Below are 17,070 nucleotides of genomic sequence, written 5' to 3'. Positions count from 1 at the left end.
CGAGGCCGGTCTGCACTTTTGTATTTCTCTTTCATCTTGTCACGTGTTTATAGAAATATTATTTATATATTCCTCCTACGCCGTTGTGCAACGGCCAGAGAGCAAATAAAGTCTTGTCTTGTCACAGCGGAAACAGTGTTATCACTGAATAAACACCGAGGTCGCTGCCTTCTTTGTTGATTAGCAATCAGTTAACCTATCAAACACAATTTTTCAAAGCCACGAGTCATACTACCAAAAAAAAAAGAAGAAAAAGTTACATTCTTTAACAATCGTCGTCTGCTAGCGTTTTTTGTTAAGCTCGATAAAACCATTTTAGTACTTTGTTCAATGGTTTAGATAATTTCATTCGTTTATCTTACACGTGAACTGTGACGCGTCGTTACTATAGTCACACTTTAAAGGGCCCGACCCTAGTTTCAACTCGTGAAAATTAACACTAAGTTTAGTTAATCTACATACATGTAATATTGGATAAAGTCACAATTGAGTGAAACACGGATCTGTGACTTTGAAATGGTGAAATACCCTCTAAAAATAGACTAAAACTCGACTCCATTACTATTACTTCTCAAACGCACGTGTGTTTTTAAAAATATGAGAAATGTTTTTTGTGATATTAAAAACACCAAGATGACACAAAACACTTCGAATGTACGGAAATTGATAATTTAAACCATAAAATCAAAGTAAAGTATGATTTCAGTTGTCAAAAACGGCTATAATAGTAAAAAATATTCCTTAATGTTTAAAAACGTGGTTATGCCCCTTTAAACAGCTGTTCGGTAGTGTGATTTGAAGCGACTGGTCGCATAAAATTTCTTTGTCCACCACTGTACGAACAAGAGGCATTGTACAAAGAATGGCTAACGACTGAATAACGGATCTATTATATGACAAAATACAACAAAAAACAAACCGAATCGCTGGAGAACGAGACGTTTGTATGGCATTGCCGAAAACCAACCTATCCATTCTCGGTGTATGTATTTTTAAAAATTTAATTATTTATATGTTACTTAAATAGAATGTTGTTGAAATATTATATTTTGTTCATTTTATGTATGTTATGTGCACATTTGTTTATTTGTGTTTTGTTCACGTCTTTTGGGGGAGGGGGGAGGGTTTTGGTAGGTTCGTCCTATTTCCCATGACATTGATCATGTTGGTGATTTTTCATTTATTTATTAATTTAATTTTAATCAATAATTTCACAAAACTAAACGGAAAGGGTTTCAGAAACAACACACATTTTTGTATTATGTACAGGGGCAGCGGAGTGTATTTGAAAGTGGAGATGGGGTACTAGTAGAGTGCTGTCAGTTCGAAGGTTGTGGTGTGTGTGTGCGTGAGAGAGAATATATGTATTTGAGGGCCCGAACCTGTTGGTGGGGGTTCGGAGTCATGCTAACCCGGAATAAATTTAAATTTCAGATGTTAAAATAGGGCCTATGACATCTCCAGCGTTTTGAGCACAGTAACAGGGAAAAGGAGGAGACCATGGCCTTATCGGCCCCCACCTATTCCGCAGCCCTTAATATACAATTTGAAGAAGAAAAAAAAATTGTTCGAGACATGCAAATAACATACAATGTACATTTATAGACATACAATGGTGAAGATGTGGTGTGCCCATTAAGGTGTAAACAAATGTGTTTCTTGAAACCGACCCTACCTAAAAAAAGAATTTGATTATTCCTTTGTTAATCTGTCTATAGGTGGCCTACTAGTTGAGTATCTGTTTTGTAAGATGTAATATTTATGTAGGATGCATTTTCTTTTTATACTAAGCATATCTTAAATTACTGTCAAAAACACTACCAAAGGATGCTCTGATGGTGGTGTAAACAAATAACTCAAATGAAAATGAAAATGCTGAAATTAAAGTAATCATGGGTAGGAGTAGCCTGTGTGGTGGTCATGGGTTTACCTTCTCATTTAGTCAGTATTTAGGCCAAGTGTCAAAATGACTTTGGGCCAAATTTATGAAGGCTGTTTAAATTTAAAATGTGCTGAGATGTAATACTAATATTAATTTTCTTTTCATTTTTGGTTATTCTAAAAAGACTGAAGAGCTTGTTTTGCAATATGAAATTTAATTAAATACTTGAGGCATAACAAAACAAACTGTTTGGTTTTTGCTACTGATCCCCCCCCCCCCCCCCCCGAAAAAAAAACAAAAACATTTTACCATAACAATAAAATACAAAATATAATATAGAATTTATATACATAAACATCATGAAATTGGAAATTTTTATATTTGTTCAGTTTATTTATTACTTTTAAATTAAAAAACAAAAAAAAACGTAAAATTTTTTTTTTGCTTATTCTACAGTCACATATCCACTGAGCCCCGTACGAATTTTTCTACCTACGGTGGATTTCTAAGATTCCAGGAAATCGGGGGTATCGCAGGGGTCTGCGGCATCCGTATGTGGCAGTCACATATTCGGCGGTGCTCTTTGAAGTTTTCTCGACTCCAGTCGCGAGACGTCCCTGTGTAAGCTGCAAGGGTATGTTGAAAAATTTGATTGAATTTACACTACTCTGCAAAGAAATAATTTGTGTTTTTAAACACGTATATCTGTATATCTTCACAACAAACAGTGAATAGAACCCGGAAGTAAACAGCGGAGAATGGAACGTGGCGTTTTACAAATTAAAACTTTATTAAATGGTGTTACCGTTTTTTATTGCAAACACTCAAGTATTATCAGTCAAATGTGTACACATTTAATGTTTTTAGTATGATGGATATTTGATAGAAATTTGTGAGAACTGTAGGGAAACCCACGATTTGACTAAACTTTCTTTCTGTTTTTTTCTTCCATTCTTATTAAAAAAAATTTTAGCCGTTCTACGCTTCAGTCACATACATTCTTATAATTAGGTCGGGAATAATAAAGTGGATATACTGATCGGTGCGTTACGACAATACACATTTAGAAACCGGAATTGTGTATAGTGCACAAGCGCCACCTGTCGGAAAATCTCTGATAGTTTCCTATTGTGGGCAACTCGTTCGATGGTTTGTTACATGCTCAAAATACCGAAAGGACATTGATTTCAGATAGCACAATGCATATCTACTTTTTAAAATATTTTATTTATTTTAGCACATAATATTAGGATAATATCGACATATAGAGACATTTTCCCATATAAACGTCTACGTTGGGACCAAAAAAATATATCGACACAAACGTAGCCTAATAGCGACTTAAACAAATCGAGATGAAAAAAAGATAAAAAAAGATAGTTAATACACGTATTTGCCGAGACCAACCAGTCATACTGACACAAGCGATATATCGACTAAAGCAAGTTCGACACAACGGTGCTCGTGTGTGTGTGTGTGTGTGTGTGTGTGTGTACACACGAGGCGTTTCCCTTAATTAGTAAATAATGTATGGTCATTTTTGTAAAATAGCTTCTATGTAATGAGATTGCAATGCATTATGTTTATATTCTGTTTTTAGCAAACCTGCTGTTAGACTATCGAACACAGATAACATCAGTTACTTCCTTTCTGTCTTTCCTTCCATCTTTCTCTCTTTCAATAATATTCATGTGTGTTCATATTTAAATTGCATAAATATATTACTGTTGTGATTATGTATGTATTATGAAGAAGGCCTTGTAAGTTGGAAAGAAACTTGTGCCTAATCTATTTGGGTTTTTTTTTTTAAAGCAATAAAACATGTTTCATTTAATCAATATATTGGCATGGAATTTGAATTTTTAAAAATTGAAGTAGGAAAGAGTACTATTAAATCATCTACCTGACAGTTATCCCTAAAGGCCAACCATGTCCTTCAGTTATGTTATATCAAAATGGTACGACCAAAGAAAAACAATCGTGCACTTTTAAATGCAATTTTTGAATGAATATGAATTAATATACTGGTTATTAACAGTAGCCCTTAAACGAGTAAAATTTTACTGTGGTAGTAAAATTGAAATATTATTTTATCAGGCGCCCCAACATCAAAAAATAAAAATAAGTAATAAAATTAAAATCTGTTTATATACCTCTTATCGTGTCCGTCCCCCTCCCACCCCACCCCAACTTTCCACAAAACCCCTGAATCCGCACCTGATTGTACTGGAACGATTAAACACATATTAGCTCAAGTAGTGCAGATAACCTATGGTATACCCATCACAAATTGCAAAAGTAGTTAAATTAACTGTGTTTGCTCAGAATTTAGTAAGGAATAACATTAAAAATGTAGAAAAAATTATAATTAGTGGAACAGGTAGTAATTTGGTTTTAACTTAGTCTGAGCACTGACGCATCAGTAGTCCATATTTAAAAACAAAAGTACTTCCCAGGGCATTTTGTGCCTAAAGTGGCAACTCAACTCATTTTACATAATTTGAGGATGTTCATTTAAAACACAAATGTTACCAACTAATACTTCTATGTAATGTCTACACTTCTAATTGATGTGCATGCATAATATTAATAGTTATTCCTATATTTTATATGTCTAAGATTTGAAGTGTTTTAGTTAGTTATACTTGTATATAAAATAAATTTAATATGTCTATCAATATAACCAACAAACTGTAACGAAATTCTACAAAACATGATTATTTCAGCTTCTAGCTGTCTAGGTGACATTGTTATTTTTAAGAGCACAAATCTCCGTTTCCTTGGATGAAGATTTATTACGAATATGCGATCAATATATCTGTTCGATACAAACCACTCCATGTTACCTGATGAAAATAGACGAAATACTTGTACATCGAGGGGTTAGTGCCAGAACCCATTATATGGTGAATTATACAAAAATTAGTTAATCACCTTGTCAGCATCATGGGAAGGTGTACTATCATTTCACAATGTCTCATTCAAACCAATCATTTATTTATGCATTTAAAGAACAGAATCCAAACCAATTATCTTTTATGTCCATATCCACAAAAGGCAAAAACCATGTTTTTAGCACTACCTTATTCTGTCTCTCTAGAATTTTGTAGTATCACCAATAGCTGACAGACATAACACGTTAGCTTACAACACTGGATTGTGGTGGGCTGTAAACTGTCTGAGAAGATTGAATCCTAGGTGCCATACCGCATGACAGGCTGACATATGCTAGCTCTAAGTGTTTACATCCAGCGAAGGTGTTTTATATAATCTCTGGCTGGATGTTTTGGCTTACAAAGAAATAACAACTCTGGCTGAGGTAGCTAGAATTGACTGTTTACGCATCACGATGACCGGTCCGTTTGTGATAATCTGAGATGGACTGCAGACAATGGGGGGCGGGGGGGGGGGGGGGGCTGGAAGTGTTTAGTTCTTAGACATCTGGAATGTGGTAAAATGTGTGTTGTTAACTAGTTGCTGAATAAATGTCGGTTATGTAAATAGTTTAATAAGAAGTGATTGCAGAGTTCATTTAGTTCTATAGAAGAAACATGCAGTTAAGAAAATATAAACTAAACAGAGACAGAGAACCTAGTTAAACAGGAAAGTTGTTTTCCCTTATTTTAGTCTGAATAGTTACTATCTGTATTAGAAGAAAAAAATAATATAATTAAATTAATTTGCCGGGGGCAGGACGTAGCCCAGTAGTAAAGTGCTGGCCTGGTGTACGGTCAGTCTAGGATCGATCCCTGTTGGTGTAATCATTGGACTATTTCTCGTTCCAGCGAGTGCTTCACAACTGGTGTTACAGACCATGATATGTACTATCTTGTCTGTGGGATGATGCATATATTAAAGCTTCCTTGGTGCTAATAAAAAAAATAGTTGCCCATAGTTTCCTCTCTAAAATATATTTGTGGTCATTAACCACATGTATGACACCACATACCTGTAGTTGTGTTGAGTGTGTCATTAAATATAAAATTCCTTTCTTTCTTCCTTTTTTAAACATGGCTCCCATATGCAACAACCTTAGTTAAAAATTATGATCTAGCTATGTCTGTATTTTGTAGACAATTTGAATATTATATAAAAAATAAATTTAAGTTGCAATTTAAAATGAAAATGCCTAGGAATTGTTTATTGTAAAAAGGATACCGGCCCAAAGATGATAAATGTTTTATGACCATACACAATAAAATATTTTAATTTACTTAGCATAGAGGGAAATTAGTTTATATTATTTCAAAGGCATCATCACAGGATTGTAACTTTTCTAGTCAATGTGTATTTTATAGACATTATATAATATTTGACATATAGTTGAACATGAATTAGTAGATACAGGTCAAGTATTTTTCTTTAAATCGGAGTCCGTTCATGGTAGTTCATATTATAACTAATTGGTTAGAAGAAGCGACCCCCTTTATATAAATGGCATAAAATAAATATGCATACTAATAATAAATATTGTTCATTGTAGTAGTTGAAATGTATACACATTCATATTTTCTGGGCTAAAATATCTAAATATTACTACATTAACTGGAATAATTGTAGCATTTCAGATGTTCCAATGATGAGATTATAACAAAGTGGTTACTGCTATAGTGTGTTTAAATAAAATGTATTGTGTACATGTATATCATTATACGAGCGCATTAGACAAACATTATACTTAATCACGCACTAGATCAGTGCTGATGACGAATGCATTAAACTGTATTTAGATATGTTTTACACCTGGCCAATGGGGGAAATGCATATAAATGATACATTGTCGCTGTTTTGTTGGAGCAGCCACTATGCTGGTAACAATTTTCCTTTTGTATTTTACAGACCAAGTGTTGAAATACCTCAACATATGATAACTATGGTTTAAACAACTCTCAGATCAGGTTGCCAGGGTCTGGATTGAAAATTAACGTTGCGGAAAGACACGGGCTTAGGATGTGATATCACTTGCCGGATTCGTTTCGAGTTGTGATGTGTCATAGCCAGCTTTGTTTTGTAGATCCAAATAGCCACGATCACGGGACACACACACCTTCCGACCTGCGTCATATTGAATTCTTAGTGGAACAAAAATAACAGTTAAAACTTGATACACAACTATCCACAAGCACCAAACGCCTAGAGTTTGAGGATTTAAAAAAACATGGAACATGGAATAGGTGATTTTAGCAATTCACTAGCCATATATATATATATATATATATATATATATATATATATATATATATATATATATGTATGTATGTATATGTATATGTACATATATATATATATATACATATACATATATATATACATATTAGGGTAACCAGGATTGTTTATTGGGGGTGGAGTGGAGATAGAGGGCACTGCTTTTACACATTTTATGGGGTGACATGCATTATAAAAGTTGGTATTGTGAAAAAAGAGGTCCTCTTGTGCCCAATCCCTGGCTACCCGGATACGGCAGTGTATATATGTGCAATTTAAAGTACATCAATCGACAGATTTTGGTTTCAACACAGGTACCTTTAGTAGTATTACTTGCATGGACAGTAGAATTGTGGTAATTATTTGCTAATGTCATATTATTTTAGTAAGTTTTAATCACATATAACTTCTGAACATTGTTTTAGTAACATCTGACCCATGTTGCATGCAAACATCTTAAACACAATGAGATTTTTGTGCATTTTTGTAAAACGTACGAAAATGCGCATTCTGCTAGGAATCATTACACGTTGATTGTAAATATATTTGTCATTTTAATCTCTCTAAATTGCTGTTTAAATCATTAAGTTGAAGAACATAATTTTGTTTTAGAACATGTCAAAACGTAGACACTTTAGAACGAGTTAAAACTTTTAAAGAAAAATACCGAATATAGTTACTGGCCCTGTATTCATTTTGTTTCGTTAAATTACTGTGTCTTAAAAATCATTAAACGTATTAACTTATCTTAACGGTTGATTATTTATTCAGTCAGTAGCTCAACACTACAGGTGGTGCAGTTTACTCTGATAGCTTATATTTCGTGTTTAATTAGTGTAATAAATATATATGTTATAACTGGTATGATAGCTTACATTTCATGTAATAATTAGTATAACAAATATATCTGTTATACTGGTTTTAAGGCTATGCTTTGTTTGACAAATTGTTTTTCTAAAGTTGTTAAGAGCTTCTAGCAACCTGCTACAATACCAGGGAGTACAATTTACCATCTGAGTGTAGGATAAGGTTACTGTGCACACAGCTGGAAACACCCATGCCCCTTTCCAGTGTTTGCCATCCAAAGATAATTTGTTATTGTTTACATTTACTTCCTGCCGCCAGTACATTTTCAAAGTATTAACAACACAGACCCAATTAGGTGTCTCAGAGCTGCTGCGAAATTAAACGTTTACTGTATGCCACGTGGACTCACTGCAAGATAACATTATTCTTGACTTGAGATTCACACAATTTGTCACATGTGCTGGACTGTAAGAAAAACTGTTTATAAAATAGCTTGCTCTGGCATGCTGGTTGGAGCTGTTTGTGTTCAAGTTCCAGGAACCAGAATAAATTAAATATTTCTTCATCTAATTACATCATGATTTATTATTATTAGCGGACAAAACTTTTAAGGTTTATACTAAAACAAATAACTGCTAGCATCTAAAAGCAAAATATTTAGCAAAAGTTAAGTTTTCGATTTTTAAGTGCATTCCAAAGTTTTCAGTGCAGTTTTCTCAGATTGAAGTGGAAAGGAGATAAGTGGTTCTGGCACTAACCCCTCGACATGTTTGCTTGCTTCCGATTTCATCATCCGAATGAATGACACCCCAGCACGAAATATACATTGGCTACTGAATGTCAAACTTTGGTTAATGCAAACATGAAGTGATGATCAATATTAATATAAAAATTCAAGAATTAAATAAAACACAGTGTAAAGAACTGTGCAAAAAATACCAATATCACAGTTAGATAAAATTAAAATTTAGAATAAAATTGCAACAGAAGTTCAGGATGGAATCAAAATGATTTCATCACCTTTCTTCATCGAAATATATCTTTTCCAGTTTCCTTCAGATGATTGCGCTCCACCAAAATATGGCGTACTGTCAGCGTACACTGATAGTGCTCACACTGAGGTGGAGGATCCGTCTTCAGAATAAATTAAAGTATATATGTATGACCGATGCGAGCACGACTCCTCATCTGTTTCATTTTAATTTCTTAACCATCGGATCTTGTTTGATTGACAACCATATGTCTGGAGGACAGACCTTACAGAGTATATTTGGCCGCAGTCTTCACAGATTGTTCTGAGCAGTGAGGGTTTTGTTTGGGATTTTTTGTTGTTGTTTTTTTTGTGTTTTTTTAATGGAACACACGATTAGACGTCCAACATCCGGGGAGCAGACGAAGATGTGCCTTAGCTATAAATAAAGTTGTTGGATGGATAATTATAAAAGGTCTCTTTGGAAAGTATTTGCTTAATTTAGCTTCCAGGGTGTACAAACGTTCATCGTGACACTTTCTGCAGACATATTGTTGTCTATGACGGCAGACGAGGCGGACTGACATGACCAACAGATCCTTTTTGATGACTAAAATGACATATTAACCCTTTAATGCCCGTGACAAAACTAGCATGAATTCAGATAAAATATTGGTTTGTGAATAAACATAGCATCATTTAAAAACACGTTTGAGTATATTTGAAATAAATATTAATTTTTTATTTGTTTTTAAATGTACTCATATGAGTACATGGGGCTGTACTCGTATGAGTACAAAAGTAATTATTACATCAGATTTTAAAAATATTTGTTGCAATCAGAAAAAAACATATCAAATTTATTTAACACACCATTAGAACAATGTAGCAGATCTATAAGTGCAGAGAAAAGACTACAAAATAAACATCTTGCCGTAGGTGCTTATTGTACTCAAACGAGTACACATTTAAATGTTTGGCTCTGTTCAAATATAAGTTTAATCATTCAAGTAAATTGTACTAATTTTGAGGATATTAGACATATATGGACATTCTCAGTACTTATTCATTAGAAATATTTTATTTTTGCAAATAGTGTTTGTGTTTATAAAGTATGCACTCATCTGAGTACACTGGGCTTTAAAGGGTTAAAAGATAATTTATTGTATAGAATATCGATCAGCATCTGTATAAACAAGCTGTTTGTTGTCCTAATGTTTGTAGGAGCTCAAATCCGATTTCACCTTCCAATAATGTCGTACGTACAAAAACAATATATATTACGAAGCAAAATGAGCAACAGAATAGAATAGATGTTTAACGACACCCCAGCACGAAAAATACAAAGGCTATTGGGTGTCAAACTATGGTAAATGCAAAACAATAAGTGATGATTAAAATGAGCAAGTGACAGCTACGAAAAACATTAGTATACGATCACAAACATATTGGATATACAGACGCTGGTATTCTAAACAAGAAATGTATTAAATATGAAATTGTAGTCGCAAAAACGTCTGTCAGTCGGAAACATGTTACAATGGCTGCAAACTCAGGATAGTCCCTTTATATGTTAACTGTAGGATATTCTGTGTTAATAATATTGCATGTTCTTGTCATGTATGTTAAATATTATGTACTTGTATTGGCAATTTGTCCTCTTCTTACACATTATAATCCGCCTGATTCTTTATTATATGCCTTGAAATCATGAACATAAGTACAGATAAATGTATTTCCTGATTGAGATTAAATAGTATCGTAACTTGCTTTTGTGCACTACTTGTTTATGCGCAATTATATTTCCTTCTGTATGTTATTTTTAGGTGTTCTGCAAGATAAAGAAAACAGCGCAGTAATACTGGCAGGAATGAAAATCTAAAGATGACGGAGAAAGACGGTATGTTAAGTGTTTGTAATAAACAACAGGTGTAGTTGACTTGATTGTTAAACCATTGTAAAGCTTATACGTACTGAGGTCGCATCCCAGTGGTACTTGGACCCCCTAGAATACCGATCGGGGGTCACTTTTCTACGGCAAAAGACTCGGTATTCTCCGTAGAAAAATGACCCTCGGTTGAAAAAAACCCTACGACTTTCCTTTGGCACTGTAACGTATAAAGACCATTATAAATACTTATAATAAATAGAGTTAGGGTTAGGGTTAGTGATAGTGCCAAAGGCAAGTCCTTCGAAAAAAGTTCCTCTTTTCAAACTGTACATGGCGTTTTATTGAGTAAAGCCACCAAGACATATTGATAACAAGTTATTAAACATATCCTCCGATTCTATGGTTTGGGATGGTATACTGAACTGCATAAGAAAAAAAGCAACATGACCAACACCAATTTTTAGATATATCAATGTATATAGAAAATACTACACAAGTGGCTGTTGCTAGATTCGTCTGTCTTGGACACATCCACCGGGGAATCTCGGCGATGTGACAAGACAGTCGTGCTTGAACCTTCAAATGGTTGACTGATTGATTGTTGGATACATTTATCTAACGACCTGTTGCAAAACGTATGTAACAAGCGAATGGATGGATGAATGACTGTTTAACGATACCCCAGCACAAAAATGTACCAATCAGGGGCCCAAATCTCTCTTAGGCTCTGCTAGACAACAAAACATCCTCTTTGCAAGTATTTAGCATTGCACTGCGATATCGCAAAGTTGCGACAGTTTAGTGAATTAAGCCCCTGCACCAGGGTTCACAGAAAACGAGAACTGACAGCAGGAACCATCTTTTATTCAGTGAAAACGCGATAGCGATAACGACACTGTAATAAATACAACACAATATAATGTCTACTAAATATACACGTATAATAAAATCCAAATATATACACATCATATAAAATTACAATTCATAAAATCTCAAAGGGAAATAACACATATATTACTCAAAATGTATATATTATTCAAAATCATAATTATTACTTAAAATATATTTAATATTTATTAATTAACGTTACTGGCTTTAGAATATATAAAGCGAGATAATATTTAACTTTATAAATTGTTTTTATCCAATTGTCTTAAACATTACTAATCTCTTCACGTACCCTGTGGATTTAACAAAGGCGTGTTTCTGCTCGGTTAGTCCAAAGCAACCTAAATACCTAAATAACAAATAAGCTATATAAATAACTTATTACATAACATGTAAAACCTATACATTCTTGTATGCTCTTATTACAACATACATTAACATTAAAGAAAAAGTTACTTATTTAAAATATCCATAGTTCAATGATAAAGAAAATGGAAAAAGTAACGATGTGAATATCAGCCAAGTTACCAGCTGATATACATGTAAAAATATACAATATAGCTACAGCTATACAAATAACCAGACTATCAACATATAATATCTTTCATTCAAACAACCACACCGCTATATTATAATACAATTATAAATGGATTGAGTTTTATTTCTAACCTGTAAGAACTTCCAACTCCGACTTCACCCGCATCTAACTATTGTCTGACTGTTAAATTCTGTGAAAGGAAAACAAATCTGCATGAACGTGCATTTAGTGGTAAGGTCATAAAAGGTTAATGAAAGAAAGAAAGAAGTGTTTTATTTAACGACGCACTCAACACATTTTATTTACTGTTATATGGCGTCAGACATATGGTTCAGGACCACACAGATTTTGAGAGGAAACCCGCTGTCGACACTACATGGGCTACTCTTCCGATTGGCAGCAAGGGATCTTTTATTTGCGCTTCCCACAGGCAGGATAGCACAAACCATGGCCTTTGTTGAACCAGTTATGGATCACTGGTCGGTGCAAGTGGTTTACACCTATCGAATGAGCCTTGCGGAGCACTCACTCAGGGTTTAAAAGGTTAATGAATGCCAGATTCTAAAGAATAGGACAAAAAGATGAACACATCACGCTGTTGTATATTACACTGTTTTGGGAAAACTTGAACTTTAAACTCAGTTCATAGTACCTGCACTGAAATACAATTGATATGTTAAATACAAGACCAGCCTGTATTTTATGTGACCTGAAAACATATTATTAATTATTTAAAATATATTTGATCATTTAGCTACCAGTTAGCTTTTAGCACAAACAACCTGAAATAAAACATTAGTTACATAAAATAAATTATTTATATTTAAAACTTATTGATACGCTAAAACCCATGTGTATTACAAAAACACATCGGCTTTTGAGTGTTAAACAAATTTACATGTAAGTGTGTACCGGACTCGGTGGCGCAGTGGTTAAGCCATCGGTCTATAGGCTGGATAGGTACTGGGTTCGGATCCCAGTCGAGACATGGGATTTTTAATCCAGGTACTGACTCCAAACCCTGAGTGAGTGCTTTGCAAGTGGGTAGGTGTAAACCACTTGCACCGACCAGTGGTCCATAACTGGTTCAACAAAGGCCATGGTTTGTGCTATCCTGTCTGTGGGAAGCCAAATAAAATATCCCTTGCTGCCTATCGTAAAAGAGTAGCCTATGTGACGACAGCGGGTTTACTCTAAAAAAAACACAGTGTCAGAATGACCATATGTTTGACGTCCAATAGATAAAAAAATCAGTGTGCTCCAGTGGCGTCGTTAAATAAAACAAACTTTACATGTAAGTGTATGGATATGATTATTTACATTAAAGATACAATTATGTAAAACCACAGTGTAAGGAGATGTGGCGATACAATACAGTATAAATATCAAGGTAAATATGTTGTAATATACTACTCAAAAGAATTTAAGGGTCAAAAATTTATAACCAAATAAGTTTCAGAGTGTATTAGATTGATGATGTAAACTACACCAACATTTTTATTTATTGTTCCATATTTACAAAAACCCACAAATAAACGTCACTGTATACAAGAAAGTCACATGACATGCTGTCAAAGTTGAAGGTTGTCAAACATGGATTTTACACATTAGAACATTCGTTTAATAGTGTGTGAATCCACCCCTGGCGCGAATACACTAGACACATCGTTGCCTCATGCTGTTGATCAGACGTCTGAAGAACTCTAGGGGAATGGCCTGCCACTCTGCCATAAGAAGTTGACACAGATCATGAAGGTTGGCCGGAGGGGCATGGTTATCCCGAACTCTCCTGCCTAATTCGTCCCAGGCGTGCTCTATTGGGGCCAAGTCAGGCGAATATGCTGGCCAATCCATCCTGGCGATACCTTGTTGTCTGAGAAAGTCCGTTACCACCCTGGCGCGGTGGGGTCTGGCATTGGCATCCTGCAGAACTGCCCCGCCGCCAATCTGCTGAAGGCCAGGGAGAACCAACGGCCGAATAATCTCATTCAGATAGCGGATTCCATTCAGATTGCCATCCACCACATAGAGGGGGGTCCTGTGGTGGATAGAGATGCCGCCCCACACCATGACGCTGCCACCACCGAACCGGTGACGTTGTCTAACGTTAACGTCAGCGAAGCGCTCCCCAGGACGTCTGTAGACACGAACCCGACCGTCGTTGAACTGAAGACTAAACCTGGACTCATCAGTGAACATCACTCGACCCCACTGAACACGTTGCCATCGCAGATGAAGCGTGCACCAGTGACGTCTGGCCGTTCTGTGACGTGGTAGGAGTGGTGGTCGAACAGCCTGGCGACGGCAGCGTAGATTATTGGCTCTCAGACGATTGCGTATGGTTTGATCAGACACTCGAGTTCCATTCGCAGTCCGCAGATTGTCACGTAATCGGCGTGCAGTGGTTGTGCGTTGACGTAGAGCCATATTGGTGATGCAGCGGTCCTCTCTAGTTGTAGTGCTTCGGGTCTTCCCGAACGTGGACGATTTCGAACAGAATTCGTTGCTTGGTACCGTTGCCACAGTCGGCCAACGACACTCTGACTGACACCAAGTCTCAGAGCAACATTTCTTTGCGTATTGCCATCCTGAAGCCAAGCAATAGCCCTTCCTCGATCTTCGATAGTCAGTTGAAGTCGTACCATTGTCGAATTTGCAGTGTGCACCGTACACGAACGCAAGCTCCAATTATACGGAAATTCAGCATTGGGAACATGGAATACACGTGCAAAGCGTGCAAATGAAGCGCTTTGTGAAAAAGCAAGTTATGGGCACTTAGCAGACTTTTCGCTTTCGCCCTAATTTACGTGCAAATGTAAGCATGTTTTTGCCATTAGAACTAGTCGACAGTGTCAATGACAGTGGATTTTAATTCATTTATGGGTTGCTTAGACCCACTTTCGTCAAAATGGAACAATACCATGCGTGACATTATGGTCTAGCTAATATAATTGACATTCAGAAAATAATGTCGAAAATATCGTCTGACCCTTAAATTCTTTTGAGAGTAGTCGGATATTTAAATCAAAATGTCTTTAAAACTTTAAAATTGATTCTGCGTGGAATCTAATACGTTTTACTACATTTCTGTTACCAAATATATCTTTTTCTCGACGTCTTCAAATGATTAAACTCCAGCAAAATATAACGCACTGTCAATGTACACTGGAAATATTCACACCAAGGAGGCGTGTCCTTCTTTAAAATAAATGAAGAATTAGTTAAATGTGTGTGGCCGATGCAAGCACGTCACAAGACCACCTCATTCTTCCAGCACCGACTATAGAAGGACTGCCACTCTACCAGAAATGGCTTGACAGAATGAAGCTGATGTTTAAAAAACCACTGTATGGAACACCAACATTGGATAACCCGAGTACTTTGCTGTTTTCGAGAGCTAGGCGTATTTGGACGGTTACGGTCATAACCGTCCAAATAGCCATCTAGTCTGTTAAAGTTTATTTTGTTTAACGACGCCAAAACATCAGAGGAAACCAGCTACATGTTTCCTAATACAACAAGGGTTCTCTTATATGCACTTTCCCACAGACAGGAAAGCACATACCACGGTCTTTGACCAGTTGTGGTACACTGGTTGGAACGAGAAAAAACCCCCAATAAGTTGAATGGATGAACCAGGGTGATTTGTTCCTACATAAGCACCTCAAGCGAGGACTCAATCAACTGAGCTATATAGTCCGTCCCATCCTCCTAGAATTTTTTTTTTTTTGTAAATAATTTCAGTTTGGTTTGACGTAAGTTTAAAAGTAAAAATGTTTTGGAAATTACAATTTTTTTTTTTTTTTTAAATGTGTGCAATATAGAAAACAATCGGCTGAGAAATAAATAACTTGTAATAAATTCCATAGTATGAAAAAAGACATACCCTGTGGGAAGGACTATAGCTCTCGAACGGAAGAGTACTCGGGCTACAAAACTGACATGGTCGGGGCTAACTCAAAGCAGACTTGGCAGCAAAAGCTGCCTTTTCATTGTCTTTAAAGGATACCACGAATGATAAACAAGGGTGCTATTTGTTATTAAAAATAGTTAATAACCCTATTAGATGTTCTTAAAAAAATATATATATAAAATAAAGTGTTGCCGATAAAGCACTATTAATTTTTAAAAGTGACTAAAACAACAGCCGAAAAGCGATCAACGAAAAACCTGCATGGCTTATCTGCCCTTACCTGTGACATCACGGGGGGGGGGGGGGGGGGGGGGGGGGGGGGGGGAGGGGAAAACAAAAGCCACGTTCTTGCCTCGTGGCTACTGCACTGTGCAGTCGAGTGGGAAGTGAACAATTTGATGAGGACAATAGGGCTTTGTTAAGTTTGTATAAATTGTAACAATGGTCAAACGGTGCTGTGTTGCAAATTGTTCCAATTGTTATGGGGTAAAAGAAGGGATTAGCCTTCATTTATTTCCTACTGATCGGTACTTTAGGGCAAAGTGGACGGCATTCGTCAATGCTACCCGAGCACATTGGAAAGGACCATCGGCCCACACCACAATTTGTTCCGAACATTTTAAAGACAATTGTTTCATTGACAGAGGTTTGAGTAACCAATTTTCAATTAAATGGATACCAAGACTTACACCAGTTGCAGTACCGTCCATTTCATCGAAGACTCTTATAGATAAAAAAATCGGCAAACCGCTACTCTCGTCAACTCCAAGATCTGTGTTGAAAAAGCGAAAGCGCAAACGAGTAAGTTGATATTTTATTATACTTTTCATAATTTGTTTAAATTTTTTATTAACTAATTAGATTTTTGTATTTCATTGCTCAAAAGGTAAGGACTTTCCTTTGGCACTGTCACTAACCCAAACCCTAACTATTTATGATAAGTATTTATAATGTTCTTTATATATGTGACAATTAT

At 35.7% G+C, this 17,070-nt stretch overlaps 1 long non-coding RNA gene across 1 annotated transcript; it reads left to right on the top strand.

The window, feature by feature from the left end:
- The first annotated feature begins 709 nt into the window (after positions 1-709).
- Positions 710-17,023, top strand: LOC121380019. Its single transcript, XR_005958872.1, has 5 exons — positions 710-982; positions 2,339-2,516; positions 6,722-7,056; positions 10,691-10,764; positions 16,739-17,023. It is a non-coding gene; the product is annotated as an uncharacterized LOC121380019 (long non-coding RNA).
- The last annotated feature ends 47 nt before the right edge of the window (positions 17,024-17,070 follow it).

This window comes from Gigantopelta aegis, chromosome 8, assembly GCF_016097555.1.
Source record: "Gigantopelta aegis isolate Gae_Host chromosome 8, Gae_host_genome, whole genome shotgun sequence".
NCBI classification, from domain to species: Eukaryota; Metazoa; Mollusca; class Gastropoda; order Neomphalida; family Peltospiridae; genus Gigantopelta; species Gigantopelta aegis.
Note: the sequence above shows the minus strand (reverse complement) of the source record. Positions and strands in the feature narration are given on the sequence as shown.